The 13,470-nt window shown below is 43.2% G+C and overlaps 1 protein-coding gene and 1 long non-coding RNA gene across 2 annotated transcripts in view; one reads left to right on the forward strand and one right to left on the reverse strand.

Annotated features, from left to right (window-relative positions):
• The window catches only part of LOC125263006 (trichohyalin-like), a 63,284-nt gene that overhangs the window by 10,880 nt on the left and 38,934 nt on the right, over positions 1 to 13,470 (reverse strand). The window lies entirely within an intron of this gene.
• Positions 6,266 to 7,152, forward strand: LOC125263085. The gene is made up of 2 exons (XR_007183682.1): positions 6,266 to 6,523; positions 6,903 to 7,152. It is a non-coding gene; the product is annotated as an uncharacterized LOC125263085 (long non-coding RNA).

Raw genomic sequence — 13,470 nt, forward strand, 5'->3', positions numbered from 1 at the left:
TACTCAATCCAGTTCAGAACTCTTGTGGCCGCCTGTGACTGGAACGAGGCGGCTTTACGTGCAAGGTTTCGGGAGGGGTTGAATGACGACATCCAGGATGAGATCGTCACTCACGAGCTGCCTCATGATTTTGACACGCTGCTGCCTGCCTGCTGTCTGACCTACGCTCGGAGCTTCGTGGAGTTTATCCTAAATCCTTCTCTTTATTCCTATTCACATAATATAACTTTCTTATTTTTCACTAGATTACTTAACCTATTGCATAGTATTACTAAACGGAACGATTTATTACTAGCAATCCACCAGCGTAATCACCTAGTGTTAGCCATAGCCTGCTAGCTACCGTCTACTTTCTTTTTTCCTCTAAACCAACCTTCCTTGTCGATTTAATGGCGGATTTATCCGATGTATGTTATTCTGATCTGTCCTCGCCAGATCGGGAAGCTGTGGAGACGTTGCTGCCCGGCATTCATCGATCCACCGCGAGGTACAGCGTCCCGCACATCACCCTTGCCCCAGGCACCGGCAAGCGACCGAGACATCCAGCCAGCGAGTCCCGTGTGCGTTGCAGTTTTTCGGACGGCGTTCATCAAACACACGGTCAGTCATGTCCGACGATTATCATGTGTATTAAATGCAACATGTACAGCTTAGCTCTTTCTGTCAGCAGTGAGACTTACACATGTGATAAATGCAGGGATATTGTCAGGCTGACAGAGAGAATCTCAGAATTAGAGACACGCATCCAAACTTTAATTGAGGATAGTGAGAATGAAAGGGCCTTAGATACTGCTTTGGATGCGACTAGCCTAGTAAACACTGCACATTCGGTTCCGGTTGTAGAAACCACGCAGCAGGCTAACTGGGTGACTGTGAGGCGGCATAATGGCAAGAACAAACACCACTCTTCCGTTCCGATTAGAACATCAAACAGGTTCTCCCCACTCAGTGACGCACCCACTGAGAATCCTGTTGAAAGTGCCATAGTTATTGGCGATTCTATTACACGGAACGTGAAAATAGAGACACCAGCCACCATAGTCACATGTTTGCCGGGGGCCAGAGCACCTGACATCAAAGCAAATTTAAAAGTGCTGGCTAATGCTAAACGTAAATATTCTAAAATCATTATCCACGTCAGCACAAATGATGTTCGACTTCGCCAGTCGGAGATCACTAAAATTAACATTAAAGAGGTGTGTGAACTCGCAAATTCAATGTCAGCAGAAGTAATTTGTTCTGGCCCTCTTCCTGTTCGTCGGAGTGATGAGATAGTTAGCAGGTTATCATCACTCAATGGCTGGCTGTCTAAGTGGTGTCCGCAGAATAATATAGGTTTCATAGACAATTGGAAAAGCTTTTGGGGCAGACCTGATCTGTTGAAAAGAGATGGTATTCATCCCTCCCGGGATGGTGCTGCTCTTCTATCTAGAAATTTGGCAAATAGTCTTAGAGCTGAAAAATGACAAACCAGGGCCCAGATCAGGACGCAGACAAACTGGCTAAACCGACCGTCTGCTAGCCGCCTCACGTCACAGAACTCAAATAATTCACAGCACATAGAAACTCTTTCACCTAGATATTATCACATAGAGACTGTGTCTGTACCTCGAACTAGTAAATACAAAAAACTTCCGAAACCTTTTAAGGGTAAAAATTTAATTGATGTTCAAAAAATGAAAATCACAGATAGATCAGATAAACAAATGATAAAGCTTGGGTTACTGAATATTAGATCTATTTCTTCAAAAGCACTTATTGTAAATGAAATTATCACAGACAATAAACTAGACTTGCTGTGTTTGACAGAAACCTGGCTAAAACCAGACGATTACATTACTTTAAATGAATCTAGTCCTCAAGGTTATGATTATCGACACAATCCTCGACAGAAAGGCAAAGGGGGAGGTGTTGCTGTAATTTATAGTAATATATTCAGAATCATTCAAAAGAATTTCAAATATAATTCCTTTGAAGTGATGGTGCTTTATGTAACATTATGTAAGTTGACATTTGTGCTGGCTACTGTATACAGGCCACCAGGGCACCATACTGACTTTATCAAAGAATTTGCTGATTTTCTATCAGAGTTAGTACTGGCTGCGGATAAAGTCCTTGTTGTTGGTGATTTTAATATCCATGTAGATAATAATAAAGACGCATTTGGATTGGCATTTGCAGACATTTTAAACTCTATTGGAGTTAGACAACACGTGTCAGGACCCACTCATTGTCGTAATCATACCCTAGATCTAATACTGTCGCATGGAATTGATATTGATGCTGTTGAAATTCTACAGCAGAGCAATGATATATCAGATCATTATTTAGTCTCGTGTATAATACAATTAGCCAAGGCTACAAAACCACCACCCAGCCATAAATATTGTAGAACCATCACGTCTACCACTAAAGATTGCTTTATAAATAATCTCCCCGAGCAGTTTCATCGCCTTAGTATACCTGACAACTTAGAAGAACTCGATGCTGCAACAGAAACTATTGGCTCTCTCTTTTCCAGCACATTAGATGCAGTCGCTCCTTTACGTCTAAAGAAGATTAAGGAAACTAATCCAACGCGTGGTATGATGAGCATACTCGGGCTCTAAAACGAGCTGTTAGAAAAGCTGAACGTAGTTGGAAGAAAACAAAACTAGAAGTTTTTCGCCTTTCGTGGAAAGAAAAAATGATTGAGTACAGAACGGCTATAAGAAATGCTAGATCTACTTATTTTTCAAATCTCTTAATAGAAAACAAACATAATCCTAGGTATTTATTTGACACAGTGGCTAAATTAACTAGAAACAGAGATTCAACTGCTGACGTTTCCATAGAGCACAGCAGTAATGACTTTATGAACTTCTTTACTTGCAAGATTGACAATATTAGAGAGAAAATTATAAACATGCAACCGTCTACAGTTTCGCTTCAGACAGTGCACTGTAGTGTCCCTGAGGTAAAACTAGAATCATTCGCCACTATAGGAGAGGAAGAATTATCTAAACTTATCAAATCATCAAAATCAACGACATGTATGTTAGACCCAATGCCGACTAGACTACTGAAAGAAATGCTTCCAGAGGTCGTAGGTCCACTTCTTGATATAATTAATTCATCTTTAACACTAGGATACATACCAAAAACCTTTAAGCAGGCTATTATTAAACCTCTTATGAAAAAACCTCAACTAGATCCGAGAGATTTAGTAAATTACAGGCCAATCTCGAATCTACCTTTTCTGTCAAAGATACTAGAAAAGGCAGTTTCAACACAACTGTGCTCCTTTTTAGAAAGAAATGGAATCTGTGAGGATTTCGAGTCAGGATTTAGACCATACCATAGTACTGAGACTGCTCTCGTTAGAGTTACAAACGATCTACTCCTATCATCCGATCGTGGCTGTATTTCTCTATTAGTGTTATTAGATCTCAGTGCTGGTTTTGACACTATCGATCACAACATTCTTTTAAAAAGACTTGAAAACTATATTGGCATTAGTGGAATTGCTTTGGCATGGTTCAAATCGTACTTATCTGACCATTATCAGTCTGTAGTAGTTAATGAAGAGATGTCGTATCGATCACAGGTTCAATATGGAGTACCACAAGGCTCAGTACTAGGACCGTTGCTTTTCACTCTGTACATGCTGCCCTTAGGAGAGATAATTAGGAAGCATGGTGTTAGTTTTCACTGCTACGCTGACAATACTCAGCTCTATATTTCCTCGCGCCCTGACGAAACCTACAAATTCACAAAACTAACAGAATGCATAGCTGACATTAAAAACTGGATGACAAGAAATTTCTTATTATTAAATTCAGAAAAAACTGATATCCTAATCTTTGGAACAAAAACTTCCTCACGAAAAAACCTTGAATACTCTCTAACACTTGACGGGTGCTCCATTAAACCTTCATCCTCAGTTAGGAACTTGGGTGTGCTCTTTGATACCAATCTTTCATTTGAAAGTCATGTTTCTAGTATCTGTAAAACCGCCTTCTTCCATCTAAAAAAATATATCTAAATTACGACATATGCTCTCAATGGCAAATGCGGAACAGTTGGTTCATGCATTCATGACCTCAAGACTAGATTATTGTAACGCTCTACTGGGTGGTTGTTCTGCTCGGCTTTTAAACAGACTATAGTTGGTCCAAAATGCGGCAGCTAGAGTTCTTACTAGAACCAGAAAGTATGACCATATTAGCCCAGTTCTGTCAACATTACATTGGCTCCCAATTAAACATCGTATAGATTTTAAAATCTTGCTACTTACTTATAAAGCTCTAAATGGTTTAGCTCCCCAGTACCTAAGTGAGCTCTTAATGCATTATAGTCCTTCACGTTTATTGCGATCTCAGAATTCAGGCCAGTTGATAATACCCAGAATATCAAAATCAACTGAAGGCGGCAGATCCTTTTCCTATTTAGCACCTAAACTCTGGAACAATCTTCCTAGCATTGTTCGGGAAGCAGACACACTCTGTCAGTTTAAATCTAGACTAAAAACACATCTCTTTGCTCTTGCATACACATAACACATTATCAATACATTAACATTTTTTCAAATCCGTTAAAGGATTGTTACGCTGCAATAATTAGGTCGGCCGGAACCGAGAACATTTCCTATAACACTAGATATACCTGTACATCAGAATAAGAATGGCATCTACGCTAATATCTGTCTCTCTGCTTATCCTGAGGTTTGCCGGGTGCTGGATCCAGGCCGTATCCAGATCAGATGGAGAACCTGTGTCTGGACCTGACTACAACGTAGCCCAGGAGGCAATGGGCCTACAGATCCAGTTCTGGCTGCATCTATAATTCAGATTTTTAATCCCCGTATCCGCTTACATATATTTATATATAATCTATTTTTAATCTCTATAATAAAAATGTATAATTCAGATTTTGATCTCCATATCCATCTACATATATTATATATATCTTCCAAGGGTTTTTTTCCCTCCTAGGACTTTTTTCCCAGTGTTAGCACGCTGGGTTTTTCTCCTAGGGGTTTTTTTCCACCCCTGGGAGTCAGCCGACATTGGCTTAATGTAGCACCATCTTGTATATGTTACATATTACCACGCTTGTTTGTACAGCTTATTTTTAACCACTTCCCTTTTTTCTGTGCTTCTAATATGTAAAGCTGCTTTGAAACAATTACCAATTGTAAAAGCGCTATATAAATAAATTTGACTTGACTTGACTTGACCCTTGTGGAGCTGGCGCTTCGTGTGGAGGGGCGTCCTGAACGTCGACGCCAGCGGTGGACAACTCAATCTCCCTGGATGTTGAGGAGGGTGTCTCCGGTGCTGCTTCCTCTTCCTCGTCTCCTTCAGCGGACCCTGAGCCCATGCAAGTGGGGCGTCTTCGACTCACCCCTAAGGAGAAGCAGGATCGTTTGACTCGAGGTCTTTGCCTCTACTGTGGGAAGCCAGCCCATCGGGCTATCCGGTGTCCTTTAAAAGCCGGAGCCCATCAGTAACCCGGGGGCTCCTGGTGGGCACTACTCCTTGTCACGACTCCCCCATCTCATGTACACTGCTAAAGGGCCCCTGTTCAGTATAAGGACACCATCCATTCCTGTTCTGCTCTGATTGACTCAGGTGCCGAAGGCAACTTCCTGGATGTCTCTGTTGCTGCGCTGTGGGGTATTCCTGCCATTCCACTTTCCTCTCCTGTCCGCTCCCTCAATGGTCTCCTCATTTCCTCCATTACCCACTCCACACCTTCTGTAAGTCTTATTGTATCTGGCAATCACCGTGAGGTGATTGAGCTGTACCTCCTAAATTCCCCGGGTGCTCCCGTTGTCCTTGGACACCCATGGCTGGTGCAGCACAACCCTCACGTGGATTGTTCTGGTAATTCTGTGTTCTCTTGGAGTCAGTCTTGTCTTGCGTCATGTTTGGGTGCTGCCTTGTCTCCTGGCTCTGTGTCTTCTGTTTTTCAGGTTGAGGAGGTCGATCTCACGGGGGTCCCGGAGGGGTACCGCGATCTTTGTCAGGTCTTCAGCAAGTCCCGGGCCACATCCTTACCTCCTCATCGGCCATATGACTGTGCCACCGATCTCCTCCCAGGCACTTCTCCGCCCAAGGGTCATCTGTATTCCCTATCTGGTCCTAAGAGAGAGGCCATGGACAAGTATATTCAGGAATCCTTAAATGCCGGCCTCATCCGTCCTTCTTCCTCACCCGCTGGGGCTGGGTTCTTCTTCGTTAAGAAGGATGGCTCACTGCGACCCTGCATTGACTACCGGGGTCTTAATGACATCACCATAAGAAACAGGTATCCTCTGCCTCTGATGTCATCAGCCTTTGAATTGCTACAGGGAGCCAGGGTCTTTACCAAGCTAGACCTCCGTAATGCCTTCCATTTGGTCCGCATACGCGAAGGGCATGAGTGGAAGACAGCATTTAACACCCCAACGGGACACTTTGAATACCGGGTTCTACCCTTCGGGCTCACCAACGCCCCAGCTGTCTTCCAGGCCCTGGTGAATGATGTGTTGAGAGACATGGTGAACAGATTTGTCTTTGTGTACCTTGATGATATTCTCATCTGTTGTCTTGTCTCTGTGTCTGCGTGCCCTGTTGTCTTCTAGCTCATCAGTTTTGTTTTGACAGCCCTCCATGTGCTCTGTTGTCAGTGTTGCGTTTTCCCCTCCCACTCATTATCCTTATCTTCAATTGTGTTTTCTGTCACACCTGTTGCCACTTATCCCTCATTAGCTTTCCCCTATATTAGATCCTCTTGTTCTCAGTCTTTTGTCAGACTGTTGTTGTATGTTTGACCTTCTCCTCTGGTTTGCCTAGTCTTGTCGTGTTGTGTCTATTAGGCTCCAAGTGCTGTTTTGTTTTGTTTCTTTTGTTTTGATCAGTTCTTTCTCATTCTGCCAGACCTTTTTGTTCTACTCCCTGCCCTGACTCTCCTTGTGTCAGTTGAGACTTGGATGCATCGCTCCAGTCCCTCTCTGCAATCTCAACGCTCTCACCTGGAGACTTGGTGAGATTTCAACGCTGCGTCACGGACAGCGCTCTAGGCAGAGTGACCTAGGACCTAGTTTTGGACGTTCTCTCTCTTGTGTTCCTGTTTTCTTTCCCCCTTGTGCGCAGTGAGAGCAAAATAAAACTTTTCTGTTACCTGTAATTGAATCCGTGTTTTTCCCTGACAGTACAAGTTCTGTACATGGAAATGACATACAGTGAGTCTCAAACACCATTGTTTCCTCCTTCATATGTAAATCGTGTGCTTGAAAAACACTGCAGAAAAACAGGCGAATCTCAACATAATACTGACTGTAACAGTCGGGATCATTAATATGTACGCCCCCAACTTTTGCATATATCAGCCTATGTTCAAGGCAAGGCAGTATTAATGTCTGGAGCTGCACAGCTGAATCAACAGACGTTCTGTCGGTATTGTGAAGCATGCAAGCAAGGACAATAGCGAAAATGGCAGATGGATCAATAATAACTGTTCATGATACATGATATCATGATATATTTAGTGATATTTGTAAAATGTATTTCTAAATGTTTAATTAGCATGTTGCTAATGTACTGTTAAATGAGGTTAGAGTTACCATCGTTTCTTACTGTATTTGTCTACTGTAAAAGTGAAACTTTCTTACTCTTCCATCCAGACAGTGGTATTCAGATAATGGTTTTTACTGTTATTTTTAATTCTTATGCATTCCATATTTTTATTCTTATGTATTTAGTTATTATTTATGTAAAGCACTTTGAATTACCATTGTGTATGAAATGTGCTATACAAATAAAATTGCCTTGCCTTGCCTATTCACGGAGACCAGAGCCATGCCATTATTTTCATTTTTAAAGGCTTGCAGTCTGTATAATTCATAAAGACATCTTCATTCTTTATAAATCTCTCCAAGTGTGTAGCTTTAGCCACGTTAGTCATGCAGCACTATCAAACTCATTCAGAATTGAATGTAAACATCCACAAAATACTTATGTGATCTGATATGCTACATCACAAACAGTTTGTAAAGATCCATTTTAAGAGTTATATTTGCTGTGTGAACTTATTCTATTGTTTATGCAATGTTTAATAGAGTCGCAAGCTTGGGTGCAGGGAGCATGAGCATTTAAAGGTATACATGCACAGACCTAGCTCATTTTTAATCCCACTCTAAAACAGGCAGTTAAAACATGGTATACCAGTTATCGCTGTAAAGCTGCTTTGACACAATCTGCATTGTAAAAAGCGCTATATAAATAAGGGTGACTTGACTTGACTAATAAAAAATCTAGGGGGTATTTTGAGCTGAAACTTCACAGACACATTCTGGGGACACCTTAGACTTATCTTGTGAAATATAGATTCTAGATTCTAGGGCATTTAATTGGCAGTCATCTGAGGGTCTTATTATTTATCATGTATTGTATGCATGTATTTTGTGTATTTTGTATTACTGTGCACTGGAAGTCTATGTAACCAAGACATACCTTGTTTGTGTGAGAACACTTATTAAAAGCACATTCATTCATTTATGTCTAGAGTAGGCACTAGGGAGGTGAACTAATCATTTCTATATAGCCATGCAGCTGTCACGTGATGAAGGAACTAACGATTCAGACCAGAAAACTCGAAAGGTGATCAAATCAATTCTATTTCTTGTACACAAGACTTGACAGTATAGAATTCCAGTAAACAAAACAGAATTGATAAGTTCACCATCTGAGTCATTTCGTTCATAAACAAAATGAAATTTCACAAAAAAAAATTTATGAATCACTCTCTGACACAACTCGTTACTCCCGAGTCATATAAAGAATTCATTAAGAATGAATCTATCATTCATGATCGACCTATCACTAGGCAGATGGTGCATTAAAGTCATGTATAGACTGCATTTACAAGTTGAAAGCACATGAACACTACCACAAAATCGTAATTACGAATGGAAAACCCAGGTTCCCTTTCAGTCGGTCACGTTCGACGTACGTCAGTAGTGACCGACGAATTGGGATATCGCTAGAGAGCCCTATCAGCTTCGAGTGAACTAAAACAAGCCAATGGAATTGGCGTGCGATATTTGCATAATGCGCACCGCCTCCGACAGGTGTATATAAATAGGAAGCAGATGCAATCGCACTCTGTCTTTCGCTTCGGAGCCAACAGTTGGTGTCCAGCTTCAGACTTCACAAGAGTGAAACTAAACAGCCTTGGAGATTCAGCGTCTGTTTGTGTTGGCGTTAAGGCACAACAGCGAGGTCACGAGCTTCCCGGGGAGCCTGAGCTAAGCTCTCAACTGCTGTTTTAACAGCAACTGAATTCCCATATAAAACGCAGTTGTATGTTGCGATTTGGGCCGGTTCCTCCCGGTGTGTTCGGGGAGTGGTGTACCCGAACACATCGCGTCACTCCCTGTGTGCTTCAGCACGAGAGAGCTGACTCTTCCCCTTCTAAAAGAGTTTCACAGACAGACACTGCGTCTTTTTCAAGACGTCATTCTGTCTGTGCGTTTCTGGAGGCGGTCGTTTCCTATCCTCATTGACGGCCACAATCACTTTCTCTCATGTCTGCTTAGCGTGCTGAGACTGTGTTTGTGGGTGGTTCATATTTTCTTATGAGAATATGCCCACGTTGGCGCGTTGTTTGTCTCGCCTTTCTCGTAAGGGCTTGAGCGTTCAGCGCGCCGTGTGCCGTCGAGCTGCCGGGTGACAGCGCGCGTTGCCATGGCAACCCTGCGCGTTGTCTGGCGCTCTAGATGCACGGTCGAGACTCGAGCGCCTTTAATGAGGTGGAGTCCCCTCACTTATTCCCCGATCTAGTTTATTTTTCTGAATCAGAAAAATACTACTTTGGTTAATAAGCCTGGGTGACCAGAGGATCGCAGTGGGGCTATACCCGCCGAGTCATTCTCCGTGGGCCCCCCACTCCTCTAGTGCATCGCAAACATGCTGTGACTATGTCTGTGGGTGGTTCGTTTAGTACAACATGGCCACGTCGGCGCCCAGTGCGCCGTGTGTCGTCCAGTTGGACGGCCACGTTCACTGTCCAGCATGGCTGGTAGCTTCTGCTTGGATTGCTGGTCCTTCTCATGAGGGACCTAGCGTCTTAGTCTGGGCTCCAGCAGAGGATCAGATGTCGACTGCTACATTGGAGAGAGTATTGTTGGGCTCTGAACATGAAGATGATGCTGAGTGTCCCACTGTTGTGATGTGCTCATGCTGAATCAGATTCAGACTTGACAACCATGCTTTCCCGGGCCCCTGGTGGCGTTGTGCGACGCGTACTCGCCTTGCCCCGCCCCTGTCTTAGCCCGGACGTGCATGGAAAAACTTGGCAGTTTGTAGCCTCTTTGGTATCAAATATGGTACGCCAAAGGGGCCATAATCTGCATTACAAGTTTTTTCTCTCTCACTATCCTTTAGGGTGGGGTGGCAGTGCTACGGGCACACCACCTTTGCCCTGCATGGGTCTTGGCCCCTGGCAAGTCCGTGGTACGCCAAAGCACTCATTGCATGTGGGTAGTTCTGAGTCAGGGTTGAGCTACGCATGACCCAGGTCATAGCGCAGGCCCCTGGCCAGGCAATGTCCACTGTGGTGGTCCGGAAACACCCCTGGCTAGTCTTGCTGGGATGTGTCGTTGTCAAAGTACACTTTCTCGATGCACTCATCTCACAAGCTGGCCTAAAACCCAGCCCGCTCCCCCTGTAGCCAACCCAGTTGGTTAGCAGGAGGCGGTCCTGGGGATATGGCGACCTGAAGCTGAAGTAAACTGTTCTTTCCCCGGAGGAGGGCCGGGTGGAGAATTCTGGTCTGTTCCGCCGCTGGCTCTCCGGAGTCCAGCGGTACCCACGAATAGAACTGTTATCTGATCCTCCAGGTCCCAAGAGGGTGTGGCTGGTAGTGTGCAAGGCCCCGCCTTGCCGGTCTCAGCCCTCTCTCACTTCATCATCCAGGTTCCAGTGTGGTGGTTCAGGCCGCACCCCATGTGCCGTCTCCCATTCACACTGCTACCTCGCAGAGTCTGACCACACTCCGGGCCGCTTCCATGCCGTCCGAGTCGGGTCCCCGCACTCTGCCTCGCTGCCCCACCCCCGGTGCGTCTGTGGTGCCTTTGGTCCCGCTGGCTCGGTGTCTGGAAGCGTGGATAGCGCTCCCCAGCCCGTCCAGCTGGCTCATTCGTACCATCAGACTCGGCTATGCGATTCAGTTCGCCCGATGTCCCCCGGTTTTCAGGGGTGTCCACTACACTCAGGTGTCACTGGACAATGCTGGAGAAAAGCTGAACGTAGTTGGAAGAAAACAAAACTAGAAGTTTTTCGCCTTTCGTGGAAAGAAAAAATGATTGAATACAGAACGGCTATAAGAAATGCTAGATCTACTTATTTTTCAAATCTCTTAATAGAAAACAAACATAATCCTAGGTACTTATTTGACACAGTGGCTAAATTAACTAGAAACAGAGATTCAACTGCTGACGTTTCCAAAGAGCACAGCAGTAATGACTTTATGAACTTCTTTACTTGCAAGATTGACAATATTAGAGAGAAAATTATAAACATGCAACCGTCTACAGTTTCGCTTCAGACAGTGCACTGTAGTGTCCCTGAGGTAAAACTAGAATCATTCGCCGCTATAGGAGAGGAAGAATTATCTAAACTTATCAAATCATCAAAATCAACAACATGTATGTTAGACCCAATGCCGACTAAACTACTGAAAGAAATGCTTCCAGAGGTCGTAGGTCCACTTCTTGATATAATTAATTCATCGTTAGCACTAGGATACGTGCCAAAAACTTTTAAGCAGGCTATTATTAAACCTCTTATTAAAAAACCTCAACTAGATCCGAGAGATTTAGTAAATTACAGGCCAATCTCGAATCTACCTTTTCTGTCAAAGATACTAGAAAAGGCAGTTTCAACACAACTGTGCTCCTTTTTAGAAAGAAATGGAATCTGTGAGGATTTCCAGTCAGGATTTAGACCATACCATAGTACTGAGACTGCTCTCGTTAGAGTTACAAACGATCTACTCTTATCATCCGATCGTGGCTGTATTTCTCTATTAGTGTTATTAGATCTCAGTGCTGCTTTTGACACTATCGATCACAACATTCTTTTAAAAAGACTTGAAAACTATATTGGCATTAGTGGAATTGCTTTGGCATGGTCCAAATCTTACTTATCTGACCATTATCAGTCTGTAGTAGTTAATGAAGAGATGTCGTATGGATCACAAGTTCAATATGGAGTACCACAAGGCTCAGTACTAGGACCGTTGCTTTTCACTCTGTACATGCTGCCCTTAGGAGAGATAATTAGGAAGCATGGTGTTAGTTTTCACTCCTACGCTGACGATACTCAGCTCTATATTTCCTCGCGCCCTGACGAAACCTACAAATTCACAAAACTAACAGAATGCATAGCTGACATTAAAAACTGGATGACAAGAAATTTCTTATTATTAAATTCAGAAAAAACTGATATCCTAATCTTTGGACCAAAAACTTCCTCACGAAAAAACCTTGAATACGCTCTAACACTTGACGGGTGCTCCATTAAATCTTCGTCCTCAGTTAGGAACCTGGGTGTGCTCTTTGATACCAATCTTTCATTTGAAAGTCATGTTTCTAGTATCTGTAAAACCGCCTTCTTCCATCTAAAAAATATATCTAAATTACGACATATGCTCTCAATGACAAATGCGGAACAGTTGGTTCATGCATTCATGACCTCAAGAATAGATTACTGTAACGCTCTACTGGGTGGTTGTTCTGCTCGGCTTTTAAACAGACTACAGTTGGTCCAAAATGCGGCAGCTAGAGTTCTTACTAGAACCAGAAAGTATGACCATATTAGCCCAGTTCTGTCAACATTACATTGGCTCCCTATTAAACATCGTATAGACTTTAAAATCTTGCTACTTACTTATAAAGCTCTAAATGGTTTAGCTCCCCAATATCTAAGCGAGCTCTTGGTGCATTATAGTCCTTCACGTCTATTGCGATCTCAGAATTCAGGCCAGTTGATAATACCCAGAATATCAAAATCAACTGAAGGCGGCAGATCCTTTTCCTATTTAGCACCTAAACTCTGGAACAATCTTCCTAGCATTGTTCGGGAAGCAGACACACTCTGTCAGTTTAAATCTAGACTAAAAACACATCTCTTTGCTCTTGCATACACATAACACATTATCAATACATTAACATTTTTCAAATCCGTTAAAGGATTGTTACGCTGCAATAATTAGGTCGGCCGGAACCGAGAACATTTCCTATAACACTAGATATACCTGTACATCAGAATAAGAATGGCATCTACGCTAATATCAGTCTCTCTGCTTATCCTGAGGTTTGCCGGGTGCTGGATCCAGGCCGTATCCAGATCAGATGGAGAACCTGTGTCTGGACCTGACTACAACGTAGCCCAGGAGACAATGGGCCTACAGATCCAGTTCTGGCTGCATCTATAATTCAGATTT

The sequence above is a fragment of the Megalobrama amblycephala genome, linkage group LG2 (assembly GCF_018812025.1).
Source record: "Megalobrama amblycephala isolate DHTTF-2021 linkage group LG2, ASM1881202v1, whole genome shotgun sequence".
NCBI lineage: Eukaryota > Metazoa > Chordata > Actinopteri > Cypriniformes > Xenocyprididae > Megalobrama > Megalobrama amblycephala.